The 26,079-nt window shown below is 34.9% G+C and overlaps 1 long non-coding RNA gene and 1 other non-coding gene across 3 annotated transcripts in view; both read left to right on the plus strand.

Annotated features, from left to right (window-relative positions):
- The window catches only part of LOC129047739 (uncharacterized), a 67,438-nt gene that overhangs the window by 25,145 nt on the left and 16,214 nt on the right, over positions 1-26,079 (plus strand). The gene's annotated exons all lie outside the window — the stretch shown is intronic.
- Positions 7,403-7,509, plus strand: LOC112135095 (U6 spliceosomal RNA). Its single transcript, XR_002916393.1, has one exon. It is a non-coding gene; the product is annotated as a U6 spliceosomal RNA (small nuclear RNA).

A 26,079-nucleotide genomic window follows, 5' to 3' on the forward strand; every position in this document is an offset into this window, starting at 1 on the left:
AGTGACAGAGTGAGACTGTCTCAAACTAAAAAAAAAAAAAAAAAAAAAATTTAGGTTGATTGGTGTTTTTACATCATTACTTTCTGATATTAATAGTTTTCTGCTTTTTTTTTAACCGTTCTCAGGTGCTAATGGGAGACTGTTATATACTATATAGCTAGTCAAAGTGGTAGGATTGGAAGCCACGTGTCACAATACCATACTGTACATGTTAAGCACATGTGCCATTCAGAGAATCCTAAGGATTCTTGGCCAAAAAGATCTAGATAGAAACTGAAGTCTATGCAGAAAAGTTAATAAAGCAAACCTAAGACTGCTATGTTTAGAAATGCCAGCTTGCAACGTTAACCCTTGGCTGGCATCTGGAAACTTGGCTGGTAAACAGTTTCATACATTGATATAAAACTTTTACCCTAACTAATAAGAGTGGCTTACTGTGCCTAAACTATTTGTACAATGCGGTTGATGGTAAAAACATGCTTTCTTTCTGGGAGTCTAGAACTTTGGTACATGCTAGGCAGGTAATACCTACATAAGCGACCCCAATAAAAGCCTTGGTCACCGAGTCTCTAATGGGCTTCCTTGAGCAGAAAATTCCCACAGCTGTTGCTGCATTTTTATTGCTGGTTGAAGTGTGTGCTGTCTGTGACTGCTCATGGGAGGAAGAAAACATGAGACCTTTAAATGGACTCTTCCACATGTCTTTTTCTCTTATGATTCAGCTGTATATCTTTACTATAGCACATTGCTGTAATAAATCTTAGCCAAGAGTGTAACTATATGTAAGGGTGTAACATTGTAATTCAGTATAATAGCAATAATTATTTCTTATATAAGTATTGTGCTATACAAACAAAAATGAATTTTCTAATTTTAATGAGGATAATATCTTTTATCTAATAAGTTTATCATGAAGTCTACATAACATAAGAACATGTTCTGTCATTTAATAGCTATAAATGAATTTTCCTTTTATTTCTCACAAGCAAGTCTATAAGACCAAAATTAATAAAAAAGTAAATAAAAATGAATTGTAGGGAAAAGTTCACCTGAAATACATGGAATTCCAATCAAGTGTTACAGGTTTGAAAGTGACTTTGGTGAAAAAGAAAAAAAAAGTGTGTTATACATTGAGTAAGAAGGAATTCTATTTAAACAAAATATTCTTCAAAATATAAGGTTATAGTGATATAATGGAAATAGAAAAGGAGATCATATTTATGGAATCTAAGGATACAAGGGAGATAGAAATGTAATAAAGTGGTGCTTATTCTAATCCCCAATGGTCTCTTTCTACAGGAGAAAGGCACATAAAATCACCAAAAACCAAATCAACCTCTGTCTCCAATTTCAAGGGAATTTATTGGTATTAATAGGGCACATTGTACCCTCAGTAAAACAAAAATAAATTGTACACTGTGAGAATTAGGATCTCCTTAAAGATAAGTCAATATACTTTCTCATTTATCATGTAAATGATGCTATATTTCTTCAAAGATGTACAACCTATATAAACAAACTACTGATGCTATCATATTTGTCTTCCTTATTTATACCTACACTGAACTAGCAAGCATTTTTTTTTTAGGCATCTGTGGGGCTGAGTATTAACATTTGCTTAAATCAGTAAATGGATTAATTATGTAGTTTTTCTTGCCTAATGGTTGGCTGGTGTCAATAAATTCTTCTGTCTCCATTGCTCGATTATTGAAGATAAAGTTATTTTTGATTCCTGACAATGTGGAGAGGTCTCACATTAGTTTCTCCAATTTGCTATGTTGAAATCCCACTCTGTAGTGGGATTGATATCCAGGGAACTGCTAGGATTAAGGATTCAGAACACTTCCAGAGCAGCTCTGGCTTTGGTGTGCCCTTTTCCATTCTAGTTCAAGTTGTTAGGTTTATAGTACCATTTTTGTTTTCCTTTAGGTTTGTTGAAGATTTTTGTAGTGGTGGTTGCTGTTGTTCATTGAAGACTTGCTTTATTTTTGTGAGAGCTCAACAATAGTTTTAAAAATGCATTCCTTCTCACTAAAATAATATTTGCATGTTTTATGGTAGGGGATCATATCAGAATATCTACCCTTTGTAAATTGGATTTGAATAGTCGGTAGAATTTTTAAAAACTTGATTATGTAGTAGTCAAACTTAAATGATTTTTTAAAAATTTTAAAATCTCCATTAAACACTAATGAAGCTCACATTACTTTTAAATTTAATTTTCAGATTTTCAGAATAATATGTGAAGTTTTAGAATCAAATATTTCTATTAAACTGATAAAAATAAAAAGTAAAGCATTAAAAACAGTGTCTCATCACCACTTATTTCTCAAGTCATGCTTCTCAGAGGTAACCAAACTCTTTAAACTTTTAGCTTTTCCATTCACTATTAACCTCCACACCTTAAAATACTGTTTGTATCATTATTTCATGATTTATTAATTGTATAAATTAAACTTGACCTCTTACTATGGATGGTAAGGAACAGGCTTTAACAATAAGCTCCATTTTCAACAATCATCTTAAAGTTTTAATTTTGATTAAAACTATGTTCTGTATTTTCATTATTCTGATTTTGTAACTATTGTTTTGAGTACCTTAGATTTTATAAGTGTGTTTGCTGCCCTGGCACTTTAAATAAATAAGTGTTTTTAATCACTGGTGTTCTGAATTGTTATATTGAAGCACCAGAGATGATCAGGTTTGTGGATGGATTTCTAAAACAGATAATTCTGCTAAAGTCAAAGGAGAAGAAAAAGAAGGATGTTGCTTGACATGTAAATTCTGTAGGGAAGGAAGATGATGAAGAAGCTCTTGATGCAGGAGAAAACAGGAAAAGAAAGAAGGTGTCAGTTTGATAAAGGTTCAGCATTTGGATAAGAGATAATTAGATCTCATGAGCCAAGGCTAATCCATGAGAATGAGCACTAGAATGGGTGAAAATAAAAAAATGATAGAATGCTTAATTTCAACATTTTATATTCTTTATAAAGAACCTACTAGAATAACTGTTGTATGCCTACCTAATATGGTGATATAATACACACAAATATATGTGTATGTATGTGTGTATAAATATATACTATCAACAATATAATCTTCCTGTTTTTAAAATTGAGGAGGGGCCAATAGAATTTTAATAACAAGTTCAAAAATAGATGAAGAAAATCAGGATACTCTTCATTAATGGAAATACCTTTGGAGTGACTGAAAGAAATTTTTTTTTGTTTTGTCATTTGTTTTGTTTTCTCCAGTTTCATTGGGTGTTTTGTGTGTTTTTGTTTGTATTTTTGTTTTGTGATATATAACTCCAAATGCTGCCCAAACAAGTTCAATTATGTTGAACAGAGGATATTTTCACCTCCCAATAATGGAGTTATTGCACATCAAGATGGGAAATGGGGAAAGCCAAATTGCTTTGTATGATAAAGTGAGAAGAGACTAAACCATTGAATAAGGACAGGGATCTAGCGGGGAGAGGAGGTGGGGAGCCAGGGGGTGAGGTACTGTATGGGAGGAGGGCAGATAATAGCCCTCAGAGATAGAGCAGTGCTAAACAAGTCAAGAGAAAACAATCACAAAGATATGATCTGTAAAACGTTTGTGCAGAGATACACTACTCACTCTCATTGTCACTCCTAAGGTATTTTTAGAAAAGCAACAATTTTTCTTTAATACAAATTAGATCATCTAGACAAACTGTAGGGAAGCAGGTGTCTGTATCTGAGTGGTTCTGAAACACTTCAATATTTTTACATTTCAACCACAAACATATTTGCCCTTATATTTTTGTCATAAATATACATGTAGCATAAAATTTCCCATTTTCACAATTTTTCAGTGGCATTAATTCAGAATGTTGTACAACCATCACCACTATCTATTTCCAAAGATTTTTATCACCCCAAACAGAAACTCTGCACACATTAAGCAATAATTCCTAAATCTCTTCCTCCACCATCTCCTGGTAACTTCTAATCTACTGCCAAAACAGTGTGATTTTGCTCCCCAGAAAATATTTGACATTGTCTTTAGACTCTGTTGGTTGTCACAGTGAGGGAATAGGGAGGTGCTACTGTCATCTTATTCCTGCAGGTAGCAGTATGCTCCATCTAATAGGATGCTGCTGCTTGAGGTCAAACCTTGAACTGCAATATTCAATCAGAGCCTTCCAAAGATCTGTCATTGTTCTCCACATCAGCCATAACAGAAAGAACATGGCCCAGAGCCACCTCATACAAGAAGGGGATCAGTGAACAAATTGTGGACACACTCTCTTATCCTATAGGAGTACTGAATTTGCTAAATATTATCATCCCTAACCAGTAGATCACTGTGTTTGAGATTTTACTCTGGAGCCTTCTGCCACACCCACATGGATGGTCTGTGAGATGAATAAGCTTCTGTGCCCTGTTGAAAAAAGGACCGATGACCAAAAAGCAGTTGATAATCCCTTCCAGCAAACCATTAAAATATTTTTGCATTATTCAAAGATTAAAACAGTAGAAATTATGTTATCCTTTTAAAAATAAGTAGGCATTTATTTATAGTTATTGTTATACATCCATTTATCGATTTCACTGTAATCTATTTCAATTCCACTGAGGTCCACTAAAAATAATCTCTCCTGGCTGGCCACCTCGTTGTCAGCCATCTCACTGAGTACTTTGATTTGCCCATTTCAGCCTCATCAAAGAAGGGAGACATCTTCAAGTGCAGCTTGCCTATCAAGGAGTTGATAGAAATGGCTTTAGGTGTTCCTACTATAGTCAAAGTATCTTTGGAAAAATTTAAGGACAAACACTCAACTTCTCCTTAATACTTAGTTATCTGGAAAATCACAATAAGGTCTTGTGTGTGGTCTAGGGACTTCAGTGAGCAGAGAATGCAATGCCACACACCACTCACATGCTGATTGAGCAAGATACAGGACACTCATGCTTTAAAAAACAGCCTCTTGATGGCATAATTCTTCATTTGGATACAGAGCCCCAGCCCAAGCCCCAGCTGCAGGCCTACCCATTACATTGCTTCTAGCCTCAAAATGCTTGGCTGTTAGTCTCGGAATCTCATCCCCAGAGTGAGTTTACTTGGGCTGTGGAAGCTTCCCAGGTGTTGGGTACTGATAGGAAAGCCAGAAAGAGTAGGCTGTGCCAGTAGGAGCATCCTAAGCTTCAGGCTACAAGGAAAAGCCAGAGAAGGCTTGTAGTTTTAATAGCTGAGAAAGAGGATGCTAGGTATCTCAAGGCAGGAAAGCATATCCATGGACAGAAAGGACTGTAGAATAGCCAAATCAGAGGGAAGGGCCACTCTGCCTAGTTCAGTGAATGGCCTGAGACAACTGGAAGCAAGACCCGGCTAGTCCTGCCACAGTACACACAGGTTCCTTTTCAACAGGAAAAAGGGAAGCAAAGATAAGGTGTTTTCCGTGGCTTTGTCCTCAGAACAAAGGCAAGAAGCAGGAAGGTCCATTACAAATAGACGAGTCAGTACCAGCTCCTGTGCTAAGTCCAGGCCCAGATGAAATTGGGGCTGATATTGTAGACTCAGGATCCTGCAGCTCAGGGGTACATGCAAGGCTTTGACCTGATTTTAGAAGAGTAACAGGGGCTTAGGCAGAGATATCTACCATGCCTGAAAAGACACGAGGAAAAACTCCATCTCCAGGCAGAGATTTTAAGTGAGAATTCCTGATTTGACATGGCTCCCTCCTAACCAGTTGAAAGAAAAGTTTGGAAAAGCACAGCATCACACTACCATTAAAGATCAGAATGCAGGTTCTGAAGGCTAGAGTAATCTCAGCAGGGACAAGGGCTTCTGAAACCATAAGAGATGTTCCTTATGTAAATCCACCAGATTCACTGATCAGTCCATCTGTCAGATTTACTCCCCTCCCACAGTCTCCTAGTTTGCTTCTGCAGGAGCCAAGATCTCCAACCTTGGACTGGAGAAACTGGGTTACTCAGTCTACTTTTCCCACTCGGCCAGGTTTTGTTTTGGGAGATATTTTGCAAGTCAGAAATCCAATAAGGAAAATCTCTAGCATCAAGATTCTTTTTTTCTAGAAAATGTAGAGATGACTCTGGAAGCTAACAGTGGTTGAGTAATTGTTTATAGTTTAAAGTCATTGAGATTTGTGGTAATTTGTTATACAGCAAACAACTATTACACCAAACACCCAAACAATTAAAACAAATCAAAACAAAACAACAGCTCATCCTTCTTCATTCCACAATTCCTCTGCATTTTGTATTTGTTAATGTAATGGGAGATGCTTACTCAGTTTATAATTCTTAAATGTTACTTTTTGAGTGGGCAATGCATCAACCTTCAGTCATTCTGTTAAATTGTGTCCAATGTGAATCATATTTGGCAGCTGATTTGGTTTGACTGTGTCCTCACCCAAATCTCATCTTAACTTGTAGTTCTCATAATCCTCACATATCCTAGGAGGGACCTCATGGGAGGTAATTGAATCATGGGGGTGGTTACCCTCATGCTGTTCTCGTGATAGTGAGTGAGTTCTTACAAAATCTGATGGTTTTATAAGGGGCTTTTCCCTCTTTGCTTGGCACTTCTCCTTGCTGCCACCATGTGAAGAACGTGTTTACTTTCCCTTCCACCATGATTGTAAGTTTCCTGAGGCCTCCCCATCCATGATGAATTGTGAGTCAATTAAATCTCTTTCCTTTATAAATTACCCAGTCTCAGGTATGTCTTTATTTGCAGCATGAGAACAGACTAATACAGCAGCAATGCCTCAAAGTATTGACAGATTATTAATAATTTTATATAATAACTGAAATCCTTAGTTTTTCTCATTTTGCTCAAATTTGTTTGAATAGATTATTGAAGTTTTTTGGCTTTTGTTTTGTTTAAGATGAACAAAGTGTTGGACAATGTGCTGGAAAGTATTTGTTCCTGAGTAAAGGAAGAGTCATTCTTAAAGAACCTCAATTAATTCTGATATAACATTCATTTTGTGTGTGTGTGTGTGTGTGTTTAGTGACAACACTTGAGGCCTACTCTCAGCAAATTTCACATATCCAATACGTTATAATTAACTACAGTCACCATGCTGTTCATTAAGTCTCTACTACTTATTCACCTTATAATTAAAGGATTGCCATATTTTACCAGTATCTTCCCTTTTCCTCAAGCTTAGCCCCTGGTAACTATCACTCTACTCTCTGTTACTATGAGCTTAGCTTTTTGGTTTTTAGATTCTACATAAAAGTGAGATCTTGCAGTATTTGTCTTCCTGTTTCTGGCATATTTTCATTTAGCATAATGTCTTCAAGGTTCATGCTAAGTTTGCAAATAGTGAAACTTCTTTTTAAGGTTGAATAATTATGTACTTTCATTGTATGTGTATACACACACATGCACACACACATATATAGTGCTTGCTTCGGCAGCACATATACTAAAATTGGAACAATACAGAGAAGATTAGCATGGCTCCCGAGCAAGAATGACACTCTAATTCGTGAAGCATTCCATATTTCTTTTTTTAAAATCTATTTAAAAATTTTTAAAGTATATGCAAAGCACATTTTCTTTATCCATCCATCTGTCGACAGATAAGCACTTAGATTGTTCTCCTATCTTGGCCATTGTGAATAATGTTGCAATAAACATGGGAGTGACGATATTTCCTCTAGATCCTGACTTTAATTTTTTTGGAATGTATACCCAGAAGTGAGATTGCTGGATCATATGGTACTTCTATTTCAATTTTTTGAAAAACTTCCATACTGTTATTTTTTTTTTTATTTTTTATTTTTAATTTCAATAGGTTTTTGGGGAACAAAATAGGTTTTTTTTTTCTCTTCCTGCCACTGGCTGCCAGAATGATCACTTATAGAGAGACAATGTGATGATTGTCAAACTGTCACCCAATCGCCTGACATTCCTGGTAGGTGGTGGGGTGGGGAGCCCTCTTTTGCCCTGCTCATGCCTGACTACCTATAACAGTTTACATGGATAAGTTTTTCAGTGGTGATTTCTGAGACTTTGGTGTACCCATCACCTGAGCAGTGTATGCTGTACCCAGTGTATAGTCTTTTAGCCCTCATATCCCTTCCCACTGTTTCCCCCGAATCCCCAAAGTCCATTGTATCATTCCTATGCCTTTGTGTCCTTATAGCTTAGCTCCCACTTATGAGTGAGAACATAGGATGTTTGATTTTGCATTCCTGAGTTACTTCATTTAGAATAATGGTCTCCAATTCAGTCCAGGTTGCTGTGAATGTCATTATTTTATTCCTTTTCATGGCTGAGTAGTATCCCATGGTATGTGTGTGTGTGTGTGTGTGTGTGTGTGTGTGTATGGCATTTTCTTTATCTACTCATTGATGGGCATTTGGGCTGGTTCCGTATTTTTGCAATTGCAAATTGTGCTGCTATAAACATGCATGTGCAAGTACCTTTTTGTATAATGACTTCTTTTCCACCTAGCAATGGAATGGCTGCATCAAATGTTAAGTCTACCCTTAGTTCTTTAAGGAATCTCCACAGTGTTTTCCAGAGTGGTCGTACTAGTTTACATCCCCACCAGCAATGTAAGTGTTCCCTTTTCACCACATCCATGCCAACATCTATTATTTTTTTATTATGGCCACTCTTGCAGTAGTAACATGGTATCACATTGTAGTTTCGATTTGCATTACCCTGATAATTAGTATACTTTCTAAATAATGGCTATACCAATTTACATTCCCACCAACAGTATATTAATACAAATGGTTCCTTTTTTCCATATCCTTACCAACACGGATCTTTTATCTTTTTGATGATAGACTTCCTAATAAGTGTGAGGTGATAGCTCATTGTGTATTTCTGCATTTGCATTCTCATGATGATTAATGATACTGAGCATCTTTACATATACCTGCTGGTCATTTGTATGTCTTCTTTTTTTTTTCTTTTTCCTGAGACAGAATCTCATGTTGCCACCCAGACTAGAGTGCAGTAGCATGATCTCAGCTAACTGCAGCCTCTTCCTCGTGGTAGAGGTTCTCCTGTCTCAGCCTTCCAAGTAGCTGGGATTACAGGCGTGCACCACCATACCTGGCTAAATTTTGTATTTTTAGTAGAGATGGGGTTTTACCATGTTGGCAAGGCTGGTGTCAAACTCCTGGCCTCAAGTGATCTGCCTGCCTCAGCCTCCCAAAGTGCTGGGATTACAGGCATGAGCCATTACTCCTGGCCTGTATGTCTTCTTTTGAGAAAGGTCTATTTAGGTCCTTTGTCCATTTATAATCAGTTTGTTTTCTTGCTGTTGAGTTGTGTAAGTTCCTTATTAACTCCTTATTGGAATCATGGCTTACAAATATTTTCTTTTGTTCTGTAGGTAACTTTTTCATTTTGTTAACTGCTACTTTTGCTATGCAGAAACTTTTTAGTTTGATGTTTCCCCACTTGTTTATTTTTGTTTGTGTTGTCTGACATTTTACTTTGGTATTCAAAATATTGCCAAAGACAATGTCAAGGAGATTTTCTCCTATGTTTTCTTCTAGGAGTTTTAAGGTTTCAGGCCTTATGTTTAATTCTTTAATCCATTTTGGGTTGATATTTGTGTACAGTGTAAGTGAAGCATCCAATTTTATTTTATTTTTGCATGTGGATTTCTAGTTTCCACAACAATCATTTATTAAAAATTTTATCCTTTCCCTATTGTATTTTCTTGACGGCTTTGTAAAAAGCTACTTGACTATATTTGCATGATTTCATTTCTGGGCTATCTATTCTGTTTCATTGGCCAAGGTGCCTGATTTCCTGCCAGTACCATACTATTTTGATTACTACAACTTTGTAGCAGATTTTAAAAATAAGGTAGTGTGATGCCTCATGCTTTGCTCTTTTTGCTTAAGATTGATTTGGCTATTTGGAGTCTTTTGTGTTTATAGGAATCCTAGGACTGTATTTTCTATTTATGTGTATTTTCATCTGGTAAAAAAAGCTTTTAATGGTTTACTGACTGAGGACAATCCACCCCTTTACAATCTAGAACCTGAAGACTGAATCTTCTGAGAACAACAGAGATAATTTCCTTGCCATGTACACTCCAGCAAAAACTTCAGGACCTTGAACTTTGGGTTAATAATCTCACAACTGAGAAGGATTCCTCCACACTCTTAGAACTGCACACCCATTGGAACCCTTAAGGTGAAGCTAACCAGGGAATTTTCTCCCCAGAAGAAGAAGATATTCTTGATATGAACAGCTTTTCCCAAAATCATGGATCAAGATTTCTACTATTATGAGACTCTTATCTTTGAATATTTTTCCCTTGCTTATGCCTCTATGAACAATAGAAGTGAAAAGAGGGTCTATTTTGTGCACATACGGGTATACATTTATTTGTGAATAATTTTGCGGCCAGCCTTATACATAGATAACTTATATCTTGATAGATGAAAGATGAAGGTGCAATGTAGGTGAGAAATCTTAATGGTATATACTTTGTCACATAATTAGAAACAGAACATTGGTTCACTCCTCCTAACCCACACCATGGGTTAAAGAGAACATTGCCAGGAGGCCTTCACTCTTCTAGAAAGGCATCATTTGTTAGGTCCTTTTCTTTCATGGTTTGGAGTAAAAAAAAATAAAAATAAAAAAGCAATGATTAGAAATGTATCCCTCATAATAGGCTCTATTGCAGACTCTACTGTAAAGGCTGTGGTTACACGACAGACTTTAAATTCTCCTTTGAAATAAAATTGCTCTAGATTACAAACTGGCTAAACAGAGAAGTATCTGAGGAGCTGCCAGCACTTTTGTCCTATGGAGAAATATATCAAATGTAGATTATAGATATTCAGTTATAGAAGATTAACGAAAAGACTGCTGAGTTAATTGAGTGGTCTCTTATCTAGTTCATTCTTTGATTTATTTAATTTTAGGTGGTTTGTTTTATGGGGACCCTGGGTAAGAAGCATACACCAAACTCTTGGTATTATTCTCCTGACAGTCATAATAGTTTTCCTGGTACACTGTATTCTCTCAAAAGTTTTAAATGTTTGCATGTAGCCATCTCTAGAATGTCAAATGGTATCTCTTCAACTGGAATGACAAGAGCTGACAGACATGTGTGACCATGAGGACACCATAACCTATGAATGATATGCTGAGACTGGAAACCAAAAATGGTGGTAAGTGAAAGTGGTGTTAAGGCCTTAAGTTTTGGTCACACTCTCACCTAAGTGAGATCGTGACCAAAAGTGGGGAATTTTTAAACAAAATTATGGGAGACCATTGTTTTGGACTGAGCTCACGCACTAGGTCCCAATAGACCAGACCAAACCAAAGTGGAGTCACTCATGCTAAATGTGGCGTAATCAAACTAAGACTTTAAGGAAACAAATAGATCCTAGAACAGACCAGGTGTTGTTTTTCTCTCCCGTAAAGAGGACATTGCAGCATAAAGAAGTACCCTCTACTTTAATCCTTTCAAAAACAACAAAAAAAAACCCCGAAGTCCTTACTCCTACCTTACAAAACCCACTGTTTTGCTATTTTCCAGTGGATTTTAAGGCCAAATAAGTACATTAATGATACTGATAGTAACATCAATGTCCAAAGTTTTGGTCAATCTCTCAAAATTGAGAAGATAAGCAAAATGGGGGAATTATTAAATCAGGTTTAGCCTAAACCTGCCTCCTTACATGTTTAAGTTGGGCCCAAAGGTTTCTCTGTACATCGTGAACTATAGCAAGTGAAGGTGTGACCAGACCCATAGCCGACAATTGTGTCAATCACCAAGTTTTGGCCAGTCAAATGTAGCCAACTGTTCAAACTGTGTTCAAGTAAGAAACATTAATCCATAACAAATCCGGATACTTCTGTACCTCACTTCCATTTTCTGTACATCACCTTCCTTCTACTTTCCATAAATCATCTACCACATGGCTGTGTGGAGTCTCAGAGCCTATTCTGGCTCAGGAGGCTGCCCAATTCACAAATCCTTCATTGTTCAATTAAACTCCTTTAAATTTAATTTTTTTTCTTTTATCACCCCAAGATATTTCAATGGAAATAATTTAAATAATTTTTTTAGAGACATAAAAACTATATTATCAGTGTCACTTAACTAAACAAGACATCACTCAAAAAGGGACACAAGTTTAGGTTTTTCAACTTTTTCATCTCTATTGAGAGGGGCTTAGAATAACGAAGTAAAAGGGATTGAAAAAAATAAAAACCTTATCAGTGCTATATTTTTCTCTTTGTGGGTTTCAAATTTCTTTCTCTCAGGTATGGAGAAATTATTTTCTTTGTTAAGTGCTAACATTTTCATTAGGAAATCAGAAGTAAGGCCACATAACTTTTTCCCTTAGGGCTATTTGTATACACGCTAATGGGTACATTTAGAAACAGAGTAATCATTGATTGAAAAAAATAGCTGGTATTGATCTATGCTATAAATGTTCTTAAAGTTCATTTAAATAATCCATTACCTATTCTGGTTTATTCATGTTTAGGAAATTCTATTTTAAATGGAACACTGGCCAATCATCTGATTTGATGCAGTTGCTTGTGCCTCCCCAGAGAGGACATGGAACAATTGTCCTTTAGTCAGCGTACAGATTTTTCCCTGTAGTTTTTACACCCTCTGAAATAGCTCATGGGCTGGACCTATTAGCAATCAGCTTTTGATAAAAATGAAACTCATACAACCCCAAATACTTGGCTTCCACGATTGCTATCTGTTTGCTTTGAACATGACAACTGAGCAGGCCCTAATGCCTTCCCTTTACCATTAAAGCCATATAGTCTGTACATGTTTTTTTTTTAAACTTTCATAATAAGTTCAGGGGTAGAAGTACAGGTTTGTAACATAGGTAAACTTGTTGTATAGATTATTTCATCACCCAGGTATTAAGCCCACTACCCATTAGTTGTTTTTCTTGATTCTCTCCCTCCTCCCACCATCTACTCTCCAAAAGGCTCCAGCATGTGTTGTTCCCCTCTATGTGTCCATGTGTTCTCCCATAACAATCTGTTTTATATCCCACTCCCGCAGAGTTCTGTTTTAAGATCCTTGGGAATCTCTTCTTTTTAAATTTGTGTGCTATCTACAAACCTCTTTCACATACAATGTCTCATTTATGTTATTTCAAAAGATCTTGCGATCTGGGAGGTATCATGTATATCTTACTGATCATTGTGCCTCAGCTTACAGAGATCTAGTGCCATGCCTGAGGACACAAAGCCAGTTGTTTTACAACTGGAAGACAAATCTGACTCAAAGTTTAATGAGTGTGTGTATGTGTGTGTGTATGCACATATGTGTGCATTTGTTTCCTGCTGTAGCCAAGATTCTTGACTCTTTTATGTTGGCAGCTCTCTTTGAACACTGGAGCATTACTTCCCGTTCTTCATGGGATTTAAAAAAGAACTCAAAGCAACACTAAAACATGTCAGCATAATTGCCAAGAGATAACAACCCCAGTAAAACAGTGTTTCACATTGTCTTTAAAAGCATCTCTATTTACTTACTAGTCACTCTGTGGTCTTTTAGCACCATATTGCATTTGAGCAGAACTGTTAACTGCTCTTATATATTCACAAGGCAATGTTCTTCCCTGCTCTTAAAAACAAACAAACAAACAAAACAACAAAAACAAAAACAGTTTTGCAACAGGCTTAGTGTTTCAGCACACTAACAACTCTTAATACCAGCAAATTATACCCTCCTCCTCTGCTCTGTGCCTGATATTTCCATAACACAGACACACACAATTTGTTATCATCTCCAGTATTTTTTAAATTGATAAAAAATTGATAGTTCACCTTTAAGAGGACTACGGTACAACAGGGGAGCAGGAACGCCGGTTTAAAACCTCTGTGGTAGGACATGGTTCAATTAAATATCCTGTCAAAAAGCAATCTGGAAATTAAGTCGTTTGATCTCACTCATTAAATGGATAAATTCTGATGGTAGGTTTAAGGTAATGCCTATACAGCTAGGATGTTCTGAGAGAATGAAATTAGTGATTTACTAAGTCACTTCTTCCTTGGCTGTGAAAATGCTTTTCTGCATTTTTTTTTTTTTTTCAGCTCAGGCCTGCAATGGATTTGTACTTTAGGAGAAAGCACCCTTTTTAAATAATATTTCTTCCAAAACTACCTTCATGACCAGCATTTCAGGGACTAGAAATTCTTTCATCTTAGAAATTCTAAGTTGATTCTTATTATACTCTCCAGTGCTAAAAGGGAAAGCCACAAATGGAACTTTACTGAAAATGCTATATAAAAATAATAGCATTAGTTATGTGGCATGATATGTGCCAGACACTGTTTTAAGTTATTTGCATATATTAACTCACAACAGTTCCGTGAAGTCAATATATTTATTATGGTCCCTTTCCATATGGGAAAACTAAGGTATAAGGGAAATGTGTGATTGACTAAATAGCAGTGCAACCAGAGTTTGAATCCAGACATTAGGAATCTAAGGCCTTGGTATTTAGGCTTTATGTAAAAACAATTCAAAAGGGAGGCTGTGTGTAGTGGCTCAGACCCATAATCCCAGCACTTTGGGAGGCCGAGGTGGGTGGATCACTTGAGACCAGGAGTTCAAAACCAGCCTGGCCAACATGGTGAAACCCAGTCTCTACTAAAACTGCAAAAATTAGCTCGGTGTGGTGGTGCACGTCTGTAGCCCCAGCTACTTGGGAGGCTGAGGCAGGATAATTGTTTGAACCAGGGAGGCAGAGGTTGCAGTGAGCCGAGATCACACCATTGTACTCCAGCCTGGGCAACAGAGCAAGCCTCTGTCACAAACAAAACAAAGCAAAAATTTAAAAGAGGAAAGAGAGAGAGAAAGGCAGATGAGAAAAAAAAATTAAAGAAATGAAAAAGTTTGTCATCCAAGCTATAGGATGATGATTCTATTTTGTTCTCACTGATACTAGCTTTGATTCTATTCCCCTTTCATTATAAGGAACTGACCTAGAAAATTCATAGTGTGGGAGTGCTTGTTTGTAGACTTTTGATACAGAAGTGAAAACATGTCCGTGACAGCTCAAATATTATTGGAAGATTCAAAGTGAAAATCCAAGCACCAAAGCATCTTTTGCTTCCTTCTCACCCGCAACACCATAGGGAGGACCCCCGGTTATTTTTTCAAAGGTGAATCACAACGTCTACCTGTTCAAGAATGTTCACCTTCCTACTCAGCTTGTAGTAGGAGGCTGGTTCCTGATTGGAAAAAGGAGATATGACTGTTTTATAGTCCATTTTAAAGTCAAAGAGGACCTACACAATGCCAAATGTGTGCTAATATAATAAATCTGCCATTTATTTCTGGAAGCACTGAAATTTAAGCTCATTACTGACATGTACCAGAGCTTGATTAGCTACCTTAGATGAGCTTTTACACTAAAGTTTTTATTCTGTAATTACATAGGAAATAGCTTTCACACTTATGCCGAGATACTAAGTTCTATGTCAGCTGTTAAATTTCATCCAGCAGTGTGGGAGGTAACACTAGCTGTAATGTTAATGGCTGTTAAAAGTTAATGTTTAATAGCTTTGAAAATAGAAATTAAACTTAAAAAGTCTGTGCAGATACCTGGAATGTGGATGGATTTCTCAAGCTTCAAGTGAAGAAAAATATTGACAATTATTCAGTGAATTTATAATGATGGAAAGGGAAATCATTCATTTGAGTCAAGTATCATCTTTGATGAGTGATCATCACCTTCATGAATGATCCTAAAAAACTATCTATATTGATCAAGTATAGCAAAATATTTCAGAAGTTTGTACCTCATCATTGTGAATTTTGTTGACAGAGTTATAATTCATTTAACCCTCAAATAATCTTCAGTTCAGTAGACAACGAAGGCCTTCTTTAATATTGATGCAATTTATGATTTGACTCTGTACTTAACAGTAGTTCCCATGTTAATTAGAAGAAAGATAACTGAATTACATTTAAAAATATTTACTGTACTTGATCATCATAAGTTGGGGACCCTTGTTTCAGTAGCCTATATATTGGGCTGCTCTTAAAATGTCACATTATCTTCATGAAAAGTAGTGGCTGCTTTTTCACAGAAGTCATTTTTCATAATTAAATCTCTTAGTTATTACACAGTGTTTTCCCCCAAGTGCCAAAAGAAATGAGAATATATTTTTATTTCACAGTTCTTATTAAAAGCTCATTTTCTTGGACAAATAAGACAGTGTTTAAGTCATTGGGTCAGTAGACATAGTTATTGTGGATTTAGAATATTTAATTGAAAAGATTGGTTAATATGAACTCATGCATTGAAATATAGTTCTCTTAAGAATTGCTACAAGATCTAAATAAACATTATTTTCTTTGAAAAGGCTAGTACTTCTGAAAATATTCAGAAAACAATTTATGAAATATGCATCTAGAGCAAAGTGTAAATGGCAAAAAAATGGTTCAAATTTCCCATGTTACCAAATGGATTAGACTGTTGTGTTATCCAGTATCCATAATACTTTTGTATAATGCCACTTGTTTTATACTAAAAAAATTCTAAAAGAGTATTTAAAATACTCTGAAGGAAAAAAACACGTTTTTTTAATGTGTTTTTACTGCACATAAAGATGTTTATTGAAGGATACCTGGTTGCCACTTTTTCACTGTCATATAATTACATATGCCAAGAGGGTGCAAGTTAAGCTTAATAAGGAAATATTTAAAATGGAATACTGTATGACCAGTAAAATACACATGTATTGAGGTGATATTGAAACACAAAATAGACTGAAAAGGAAATACTTAAAAGTGACATTAAAATTATATTTACACTAAAATAAATTTTTAAAGTTATGTATTCATATGGACACTAAGAGAACACCATCAAATAAAGCTTTTGAAAAGACAGGTAAATTTTGTCACCTTTCTTGATGAAGAATTTAATTACTGCTAATGCAGTTCTTATTACATCCTATAATATAAAGAAAATATGTAGAAATAATAGAAATCTTTAAATCATTCTCTCTCCTCTTTATTACTTGTTGCCCTGGTGGCATGTTAGAGTAATGAACAAAGAGATAAGGAGGAAGAGCTTATTGAAATTATAAAGTTACAAATACATGTATATAGAAACATCTATCTAGAGATATATAGACAGAAACAAAGATAGATGAAAGATAGATAGATGATAGATAGATAGATAGATAGTGCTGGGAAATGCAATGCAAATCTTCCCAAATACCCCTTAATTCTTTGAGTTGTATAATTTTCTTGTCCACTGAATGTTATCAGGAAAATACAGTTATACTGAAATAATTTAGAGAAAAATTTTAAAAAATAACTGACTTTTATTGTTTTTTAATTTTTAATTTCTATGGGTACATAGTAGGTGTATATATTTATGGGATATATAAAATAGTTTGTACGGCATATACTGTGTAATAATTACATCAGGGTAAATCAAGTTTCCATCATCTCAAGCATTTATCCTTTCTTTGTGTTAAAAACAATCTAATTACACTCTTTTAGTTCTTTTAAAATGTACCGTAAATTATCGTTGACTGCTCTCACCCTGTTGTGCTATCAAATACTAGATATTATTCATTCTATCTAACTATATTTTTTGTACCCATTAAACATCCCCACTTCCCCCACCCCCTGCCGCTACCCTTCCCGGCCTTTGGTAGCCTTCATTCTACTCTCCATCTCCATGAGTTCAATTCCTTTAATTTTTAACTCCCACAAATAAGGAGATCATGCAAAGTTTGCCTTCAGTTCCATCCATGTTGTTATAAGTGACAGAATCTCATTTTGTTATGGCTTAGTAGTATGACATTGTGTGTATGTACCATATTTTCTTTACCCATTTGTCTGTAGATGGACACATATCTTGCTTCCTAATCTTGCTTATTGTGAATAGTGTTGCAATAAACATGGGAGGCAGATATCTCTCTCTTCGATACACTGACTTCCTTCCTTTTTGGTATATAGCTAGCAGTGGGGTTGCTGGATTATATGGTAGCTCTATTTTTAGTTTTCTAGGGAACTTCCAAACTGTTCTCTATAGTGGTTATACTAACTTACATTCCCACCCACAGTGTAGATGGGCTCCCTTTTCTCCACATCCTCTTCAGCATTTGTTATGGCTTGTCATTTGGATAAAAGCCATTTTAACTGGGGTGAGATATCACATTGTAGCTTTGATTTGCGTTTATCTGATGATAAATGATGTTGAGTACCTTTACATACACCTGTTTACCATTTATATGTCTTTTTTTTTCAAAAATGTCTATTCAGATCTTTAGACCGTTTTTCAATGAGATTATTAGTTTTTTTCCTATAGAGTAGTTTGAGCTCTTTATCTAATCTGGTTATAAATCCCTTGTTAGAAGGGTGGGTTGCAAATATTTTCTCCCATTCTGTGGGTTGTTTCTTCAGTTTATTTACTGTTTCTTTTGCTATGCAGAGCTTTTAAACTTGATGTGATCCCATTTGCCAATTTTTGCTTTGGTTGCCTGTGCTTCTGAGATATTACTCAAGAAATCTTTGCCCAGTTCAGTGTCCTAGAGCTTCCTTAATGTTTTCTCATAATAGTTTTATAGTTTGAGGTCTTACATTTAAATCTTTAATTCATTCTTAGTTGACTTTTGCATATGGTGAGAGATAGGGGTTAGTTTCATTCTTCTGCCTTATGGATATCTAATTTTCTCAGCAACATTTATTGAAGACACTGTCCATTTCCCAATATATGTTCTTGGTGTCTTTGTTGAAAATTAGTTCACAGTAAATGTATGGATTATTTTCTGGGTTCTCTATTCTGTTCCTTTGGCCTACGTGTCTATTTTTATGCCAGTACCATGCTGTTTTGGTTACTATGGCTCTGTAGAATATTTTGAAGTCATGTAATGTGATTCCTCCTGTTTTGTTCAGGATAGCTTTGGCTTTGTGTGTCTTTTGTTGTTCCATATAAATTTTTGTATTGTTTTCTTCTATTTCTGTAAAGAATGCCATTGATATTTTAATAGAGATTGCATTAAATCTGAAGATTTGAGTAGAATGGATATTTTAACAATATTGATTCTTCCAATACATAAACATGGACTCTTTCCATTTTTTGTGTCCTTTTGAATTACTCACATCAGTGTTTTATACTTTTTATTCTGGAGCTCTTTCAATCATTTTATTCTGAGATATTTTATGTTATTTGTAGCTATTATAAATGGGGTTACTTTGTAGATTTCTTTTGCAGACTGTTTGCTGTTGGTATATAGAAATGCTACTGACTTTTATTTTGCAAACTTATTGAATTTATCAGTTTGAATATTTTTTTTGTTGGAGTCTTCCGGATTATCCAAACATAAGATTACATAATCTGCAAAGAAGGCTAAGTTGACTTTTTTTTCTTTCCAATTTGGATGCCCTTCATTTAATTCACTTGTCTGATTGCTCTACCTAGGACTTTCAGGATTCTGTCAAATAATAGTCGTCAAGGTGTGCATCCTTATTTGTGTTCCAGATATCAGAGAAAAGGCTTTCACTTCTTCTCATTTCAATATGATACTAGCTGTGGGACTGTCATATATGGCTTTTATTGTGTTGACAGATGTTCCTTCTACACCTATTTGTTGAGGGTTTTTATAAAGGGATATTGAATTTTATCAAATGCTTTTTCAGCATTTCATTTCATTGAAGCATTTTGTTGATATGGTATACCAGATTGATTGATTTGCATATGTTGAACCATCCTTGCATCTTTGGCATGAATCCCACTTGGTAACAATGAATGATTGTTTTTTAAATGTGTTGTTGAATTTGGTTTGCTATTATTTTGTTGAGGATTTTTGCATCATGAATATTGGCCTATAGTTTTCATTTTTTGATGTGTCTTTGTGTGGTTTGGTAGCAGAGTAATACTGGCCTCATAGAATAAGATTGGAAGTATTCTCTCCTTTTTTTGTAATAGTTTTTATAGGATTGGTGTTAATTCTTCTTTAAATGTTTTGTAGAATTCAGCATTGAAGCCATCAGGTCCTGGGTTTTTGCAAGGGGAGACTTTTATTATGGCTTCAATCTCATTACTTGTTATTGGTTTCTATATGTTTTGGATTTGTTCATGATTCATTGTTAGTAGGTTGCATGTGTCTAGGAATTTGTCCATTTTTTCTAGGTTTTCTAATTTACTGGCAAATAGTTCCTTATAGTGGCCTCTAATGATCCTTTGAATTTCTGCACTATCAGTTTTAATGTCTCATTTTTCATTACTGATTTTATTTATTTGAGTCTTCTCTCTTTTTCTCTTAATCTGGATAAAGGTTCATCAATTTTGTCTATCTCTTCAAAAACACCAATTTTTGTTTCATTGATCTTTTGTATTATTTCAATTTATTTATTTCTGCTCTGTTCTTTATTATTTATTTTCTTCTACTAATTTGAGGTTTGGTTTGCTCTTACTTTTCTAGCTCCTTAAGATGCATTGTTAGGTTGTTTATTAGAAGTTTTTCTACTTTTCTGATGTGGGAACATTTAGCTATAATAATTCCTCTGAGTATTGCTTTTGCTGTATCCCATAGCTTTTTGTATGTTGTGTTTCCATTATCATTTGTTTCAATAAATGATTCAATTTCCTTCTTAATTTCTTCATTGATCCACTGGTCATTCAAGAGCATGTTGTTTAATTTCCATGTTTTCATATAGTTTTCAAAATTCCTGGTTATTGATGTCTACTTTTATTCCACTGTGGTCAGACAAGATACTTGACATAATTTCAATAGTTTTGAATTTTATAAGACTTGTTTTGTGGCCAAACATGTGGACTCCTTTAGAAATAGTCATGTGTTGAGGAGGATAATGTGTATTCTGCAGTTGCTGGATGAAATGTTCTATAAATATCTGTTAAGTTCCTGTGGTCTATAGTGCAGATTATATCCAGTATATCTTTGTTGATTTTCTGCCTGAATGGTCTGTCCAATGCTAGAAATTCCAGCCACTATTGTATTGGAATTTATGTCTCTCTTTAGCTCTAACATGCTTTATCTATTCCTTTAGCTCTCATATGCTTTGTATATTGGGTGCTCCAGCGTTGGGTGCATATATATTTAAATTGTTATATCCTGTTGCTGAATTGACCCCCTTATCATTATATAATGACCTTCTGTGTCTCTTTTTATAGTTTTTGTCTTGAAATATGTTTTCTGATATAAGTATAGTGATTTATTCTTTTTTGGTTCTCATTGGCATGGAATATTTTTTCCATCTCTTCATTTTCAGTCTACATGTCTCTTTACACGTAAAATGTGTTTCTTGTAGGCAACAGATCATTGAGTCAGTTTTTTATCTACTCAGTCATACTATGTGTTTTGAGGATAGTTTAGTTAATTTATATTTAGTATTATTATTCATAAGTAAGAATTTTCTCCTGCCATTTTGCTATTTGTTTTGTGGTGTTTTTCTTCTTTCCATTTGTCATGTTTTCCTTTTAGTGAAGAATATTTTCTCTGGTGGTATGTTTTAATTTCTTGCTTTTTATTTTTGTGAATCTATTGTATGTTTTTTAAATTGATGTTACCAGGAGGCTTGCAAATAATATAACCCATTATTTTAAATTGATGCCAACTTAACACTGATTGCAGACACAAATGATATAACAAACACAGTGAAAACTAATAAAAAACATACACTTTAACTTTGTTCTTCCACTTATTAACTTTTTCTTGTTTCTATTTATATCTTTTTTTATATACTTTAAGTTCTATGGTACATGTGCACAATGTGCAGGTTTGTTACATGTGTATACATGCGCCATATTGGCTGCACTATATCATAAAATGTTGCTGTTATTATTTTTGATCAGTTCAGCTTTTAGTCTTTCTACTCAATATATGAGTAGTTTACACAGCACAATCACAGTGCTATAGTATTCTATTTTTCTGTGTACTATTACTAGCAAGTTTTGTACCTTCGGATGATTTCTTATGCTCATTGACATCCTTTTCTTTCAGAATGAAAAACTCCCTTTTGTATTTCATGTAGAACAGAAAAGGAGTTGACAAAATCTCTCAGATTTTGTTTTTCTGGTATTTATTTCTCCTTCATGTTTGAAGGACATTTCTGCTAGATATATTATGTTAAGGTAAAATTTTTTTTTCTATGGCACTTTAAATATGTCATGTCACTTTCTCAGCCTGTAAAGTTTCCACTGAAAAGTCTGCTGTCAGACATATTGGAGCTTCATCATGTATTACTTGTTTCTTTTCTCTTGCTGCTTTTAGGATTCTTTCTTTATCCTTGACCCTTGGGAGTTTGATATCTCTTGAGGTAGTCTTATTTGGGTTAAATCTTTTTGGTGTTCTATAACCTTCTTGTATTTGAGTATTGATATCTTTCTGTAGGTTTAGGAAGTTCTCTGTTATCACTTTGAATAAACTTTCTACCCTTATCTTTCTGTCTACCTCCTCTTTAAGGCTAATAATGTCTATATTTGCCTGTTTGAGGCTATTTTCTAGGCCTTGTAGGCAGACTTCATTATTTTTTATGCCTCTTGCTTTTGTCTTCACTGACTGTATTTTCAAAAGACCTATCTTTAAGCTCACTGATTTTTTTCCTCTGCCGGATCAATTCTGCTGCTAAGAGATTGATCCGTTTTTCAGCATGTCAATTACACTTTCCAGCTTCAGAATTTTTGCTTGATTTCTTAACATTATTTCAATCTCTTTGTTAAATTTTTCCAATAGGATTCTGAATTCCTTTTCTTGTTATTTTGAATTTCATCATAGTTCCTCAAAATAGCTATTTTGAATTCTCTTTTTGTAAGGTCACATGTCTGTCTCTCCAGGGCTGGTCCCTGGTGACTTATTGAGTTCATTTAGTGAGATCATGTTCCCCTGGATGGTCTTGATGCTTGTATATGTTCATCATTCTCTTGGCATTGAAGAGTTAGGTAATTATTGTAGCCTTACAGTCTGGGCTTGTTTGTACTCATGCTTTTTGGGAAGGCTTTCCAGATATTTGAAGGAACTTGGGTGTTGCAATCTATCAATTTTTATTTTAGATTACTGATGTACCTGTGCAGGATTGTTACATGGGTATATTGTGTGATGCTCGGGTTTCAGGTATGGATCCTGTTGTCACCCAGGTAGTGGGCATGATACTCAATAGGTAGTTTTTCATCCCCTACCTACTTTTGCCCCTACCCATCTTGTAGCCCCCAGTGTCTATTTTCCCTTCTTCATGTCTATATGTTCTCACTATATAGCTCCCATTTATAAATGTGAACAAACAGTATTTGGTTTTCTGTTTCTGTGTTAATTTTGCTTAGGATAATGGCCTTTAGCTGCATTAATAATGCTTCAAAGGACATGACTTTTTTCTTTCTCATGGCTGCATAGTATTCCATGGTGTATATGTACAGCATTTTGTTTTTCCAATTCACCATTGATGGTTACCTAGATTGATTCCATGTCTTTATTATTGTGAGTAGTGCAGCCATGAACATATGAATGTACATGTCTTTTTTGTGGAGCAATTTATTCCTTTTTGGATATGTAACCAATAATGGGATTGGTGCAGCAAATAATTGTCTTTTATGCTTTCTGAGATCTCTCCACATTCCTTTCCACAATGGCTGGACTAATCTCCATCCCCATCAACAGTTTAAAAGCATCCCCTTTTCTCCACAGCCTCACAGCATTTTCTTTATCCAGTTCAACATTGATGAGTACCTAGGTTGATTCCACGTCTTTGTTGTTGTGAACAGTGCAGCACTAAACATATAAATGTATGTGTCTTTTTTGTGCAACAATTTATTTTCCTCTAGGTATGTAACCAATAATGGGATTGCTGCATCAAATGATAGTTGTCTTTTGTGCTTTTTGAGATCTCTCCACATTGCTTTCCACAATGGCTGAACTAATTTTCATTCCCATCAACAGCTTACAAGCATCCCCTTTTCTTCACAGCCTCGCCAGCATCTGTTACTTTTTGCATAGAGAAAACATTTTTTTTAAAAAAATCCCAATGTCTTGCATAATGTTTCAGGACTTCTTTCATAAATCTAGATATTTGGAGACAATATGTTTTATCTCCTCTAGTCAGTCTTGTGACTATGAAGTCAAGTCTCCTTACTAGTTGAGTAAAGATATGCTGATTTAAACAGTGATCAACAAAATATAAAGTTTATAAAAAGTTAGAAATAATCTCTAAGTGCCCACCCCAGAATAAATCTGCAATATACTATAGAATAGTGTTGAGAACTTTTGTTGCCAGGATACAATGGCATGGCTTTGATTTAAAGCTCTCAGCTCTGGCAAAAATTAAATTTAAGTTCATTAAACTAAGCACAGTGTGTTGAATACAGATCAGCTCATTACTGAGCATCAACTCAATCATTGATGAGAGCTCTTTGAAAGGCCCATCATTATAACATAAAATGTCATTTTATTACCAGACAGTAACTGCCTGATTAAAATCTTAAATGGATGGGGATCATTGAGAAGCCATATTGAAAGTATCTTCCAGCTGATTATTAAAGTAAACTCTGCACTAAAGGGAAATATTAGTGAAAATAGCTAATTTTCTCACCTTAACATCTTTCATGTGTGTCCTCTCCTTTCCATTTCTACTGGCGTACCCTTAATCCAAGACATCATTTTCACTCTTTGATTATTGCAATAGCTTTCTTAAAATCTGGCCTTATTGCTTTTATATCCCATCTCCCTTCAAATATATACTAACTGTTACAGAAACATTTTCAAAGTCTATTTTTAAAAATATGTCAAATATTTGCTTAAAACCTTTTGATAGATGTATAATGACAAACAAAATTCCCCAAACCAGAATGTTCAAGGCTCCCTTTAATCTGAATACTATTTATTTTTCTATTTTTAATTCTGTAGACTTTTCTAGAAAATAATTATGTATTCCTATAATGGACTACTTACTTTTCATGTTACTGCCCTTTCTATTCATTAGTCACATACTTTCCACTATTCAAAATATTCCTCTTTTCATTGCTAAATGTTGACATCTTAGCCATCTTTTGGACATGTGTTTGCCTATTAAAACATGCCCTTTTTTCTCTCTGGAATCTGTCATTTTCTATATTTTTCCCAGAGCATTTTGCTTTCATTTTTGCTATCACAATTGTTACACTATAGCTTTCTGATAGTTTAGAAATAAGCCTATATAGTATATAATGTCATGTTTTTGTTTTATTTACTAGAATTTAACTGATACAAGACAATGTCCATGTGCTATTCATTTTATATCTCCTCAAACTCCTTGAAGGATTCCTAACAGTAGTAAAACTGTAATATCAGTTTATTCAGTAAGGTAGAGAATTACTATTTTGAGTCACCTTAGTGCCATTAAGATTCTTTATAATTAACTACCATTGTGATGGTTACAAAGCTATACACACGGTTATAAACCCGTGAGCATAGTAATAATCCAGGCTTGAATTCAAATTTCAGTTTTATTTTATACTGCTTACAGGATTTATGGTAACTTATTAATCTGTTGAAAATTTTTTACCTTTCAAATGGAATACAAATATTCTAGTTGTATGGATTCAACAAGATGTTACATGTAACGTGTTTACAACATTAAAGCCAGTTAAAAACTAGTTATCCTCTTTCACTTTCCTTCCCCTTTTCACTTTTACACAGAGAAGGGTCATATTTCATGGCAAAGCTAAAGTTGACAAAATTCCCCTTGGATTTTGAAGTTCATTGTTTTGTAGCTCACTGACATTACTGTGAGTCACAGTGTGCTCACAGCTTCATGATAGAACCAGCAATGTGTCTCATGAAACAAATAAGATGTTAGATTATTTCCAGTGAATGCCTTTCTAAGTTTACTCAAGACTGGGTTCTGTCTTTGCTGATATCAATCATGGAATCATTTTCTGCACTGCCCATACTAAACTCTTTTTAAATTTCTTTTATATTGACACATGATTTGAAAGAATAAAACAACAAAATGATTGCGGGGTAGTTAAAATCAGAATTAAATCCTTATTCTACCTCCCTGAACCCTATCATCATCATGGAGTTGCCAAAATTTCATAGTTCTGAGAATAAGCTGTTATCCCTATGGTTATTGGAAGACAGTTCTTAGCA

This window comes from Pongo abelii, chromosome 13 (genome assembly GCF_028885655.2).
Source record: "Pongo abelii isolate AG06213 chromosome 13, NHGRI_mPonAbe1-v2.0_pri, whole genome shotgun sequence".
Lineage (NCBI taxonomy): Eukaryota > Metazoa > Chordata > Mammalia > Primates > Hominidae > Pongo > Pongo abelii.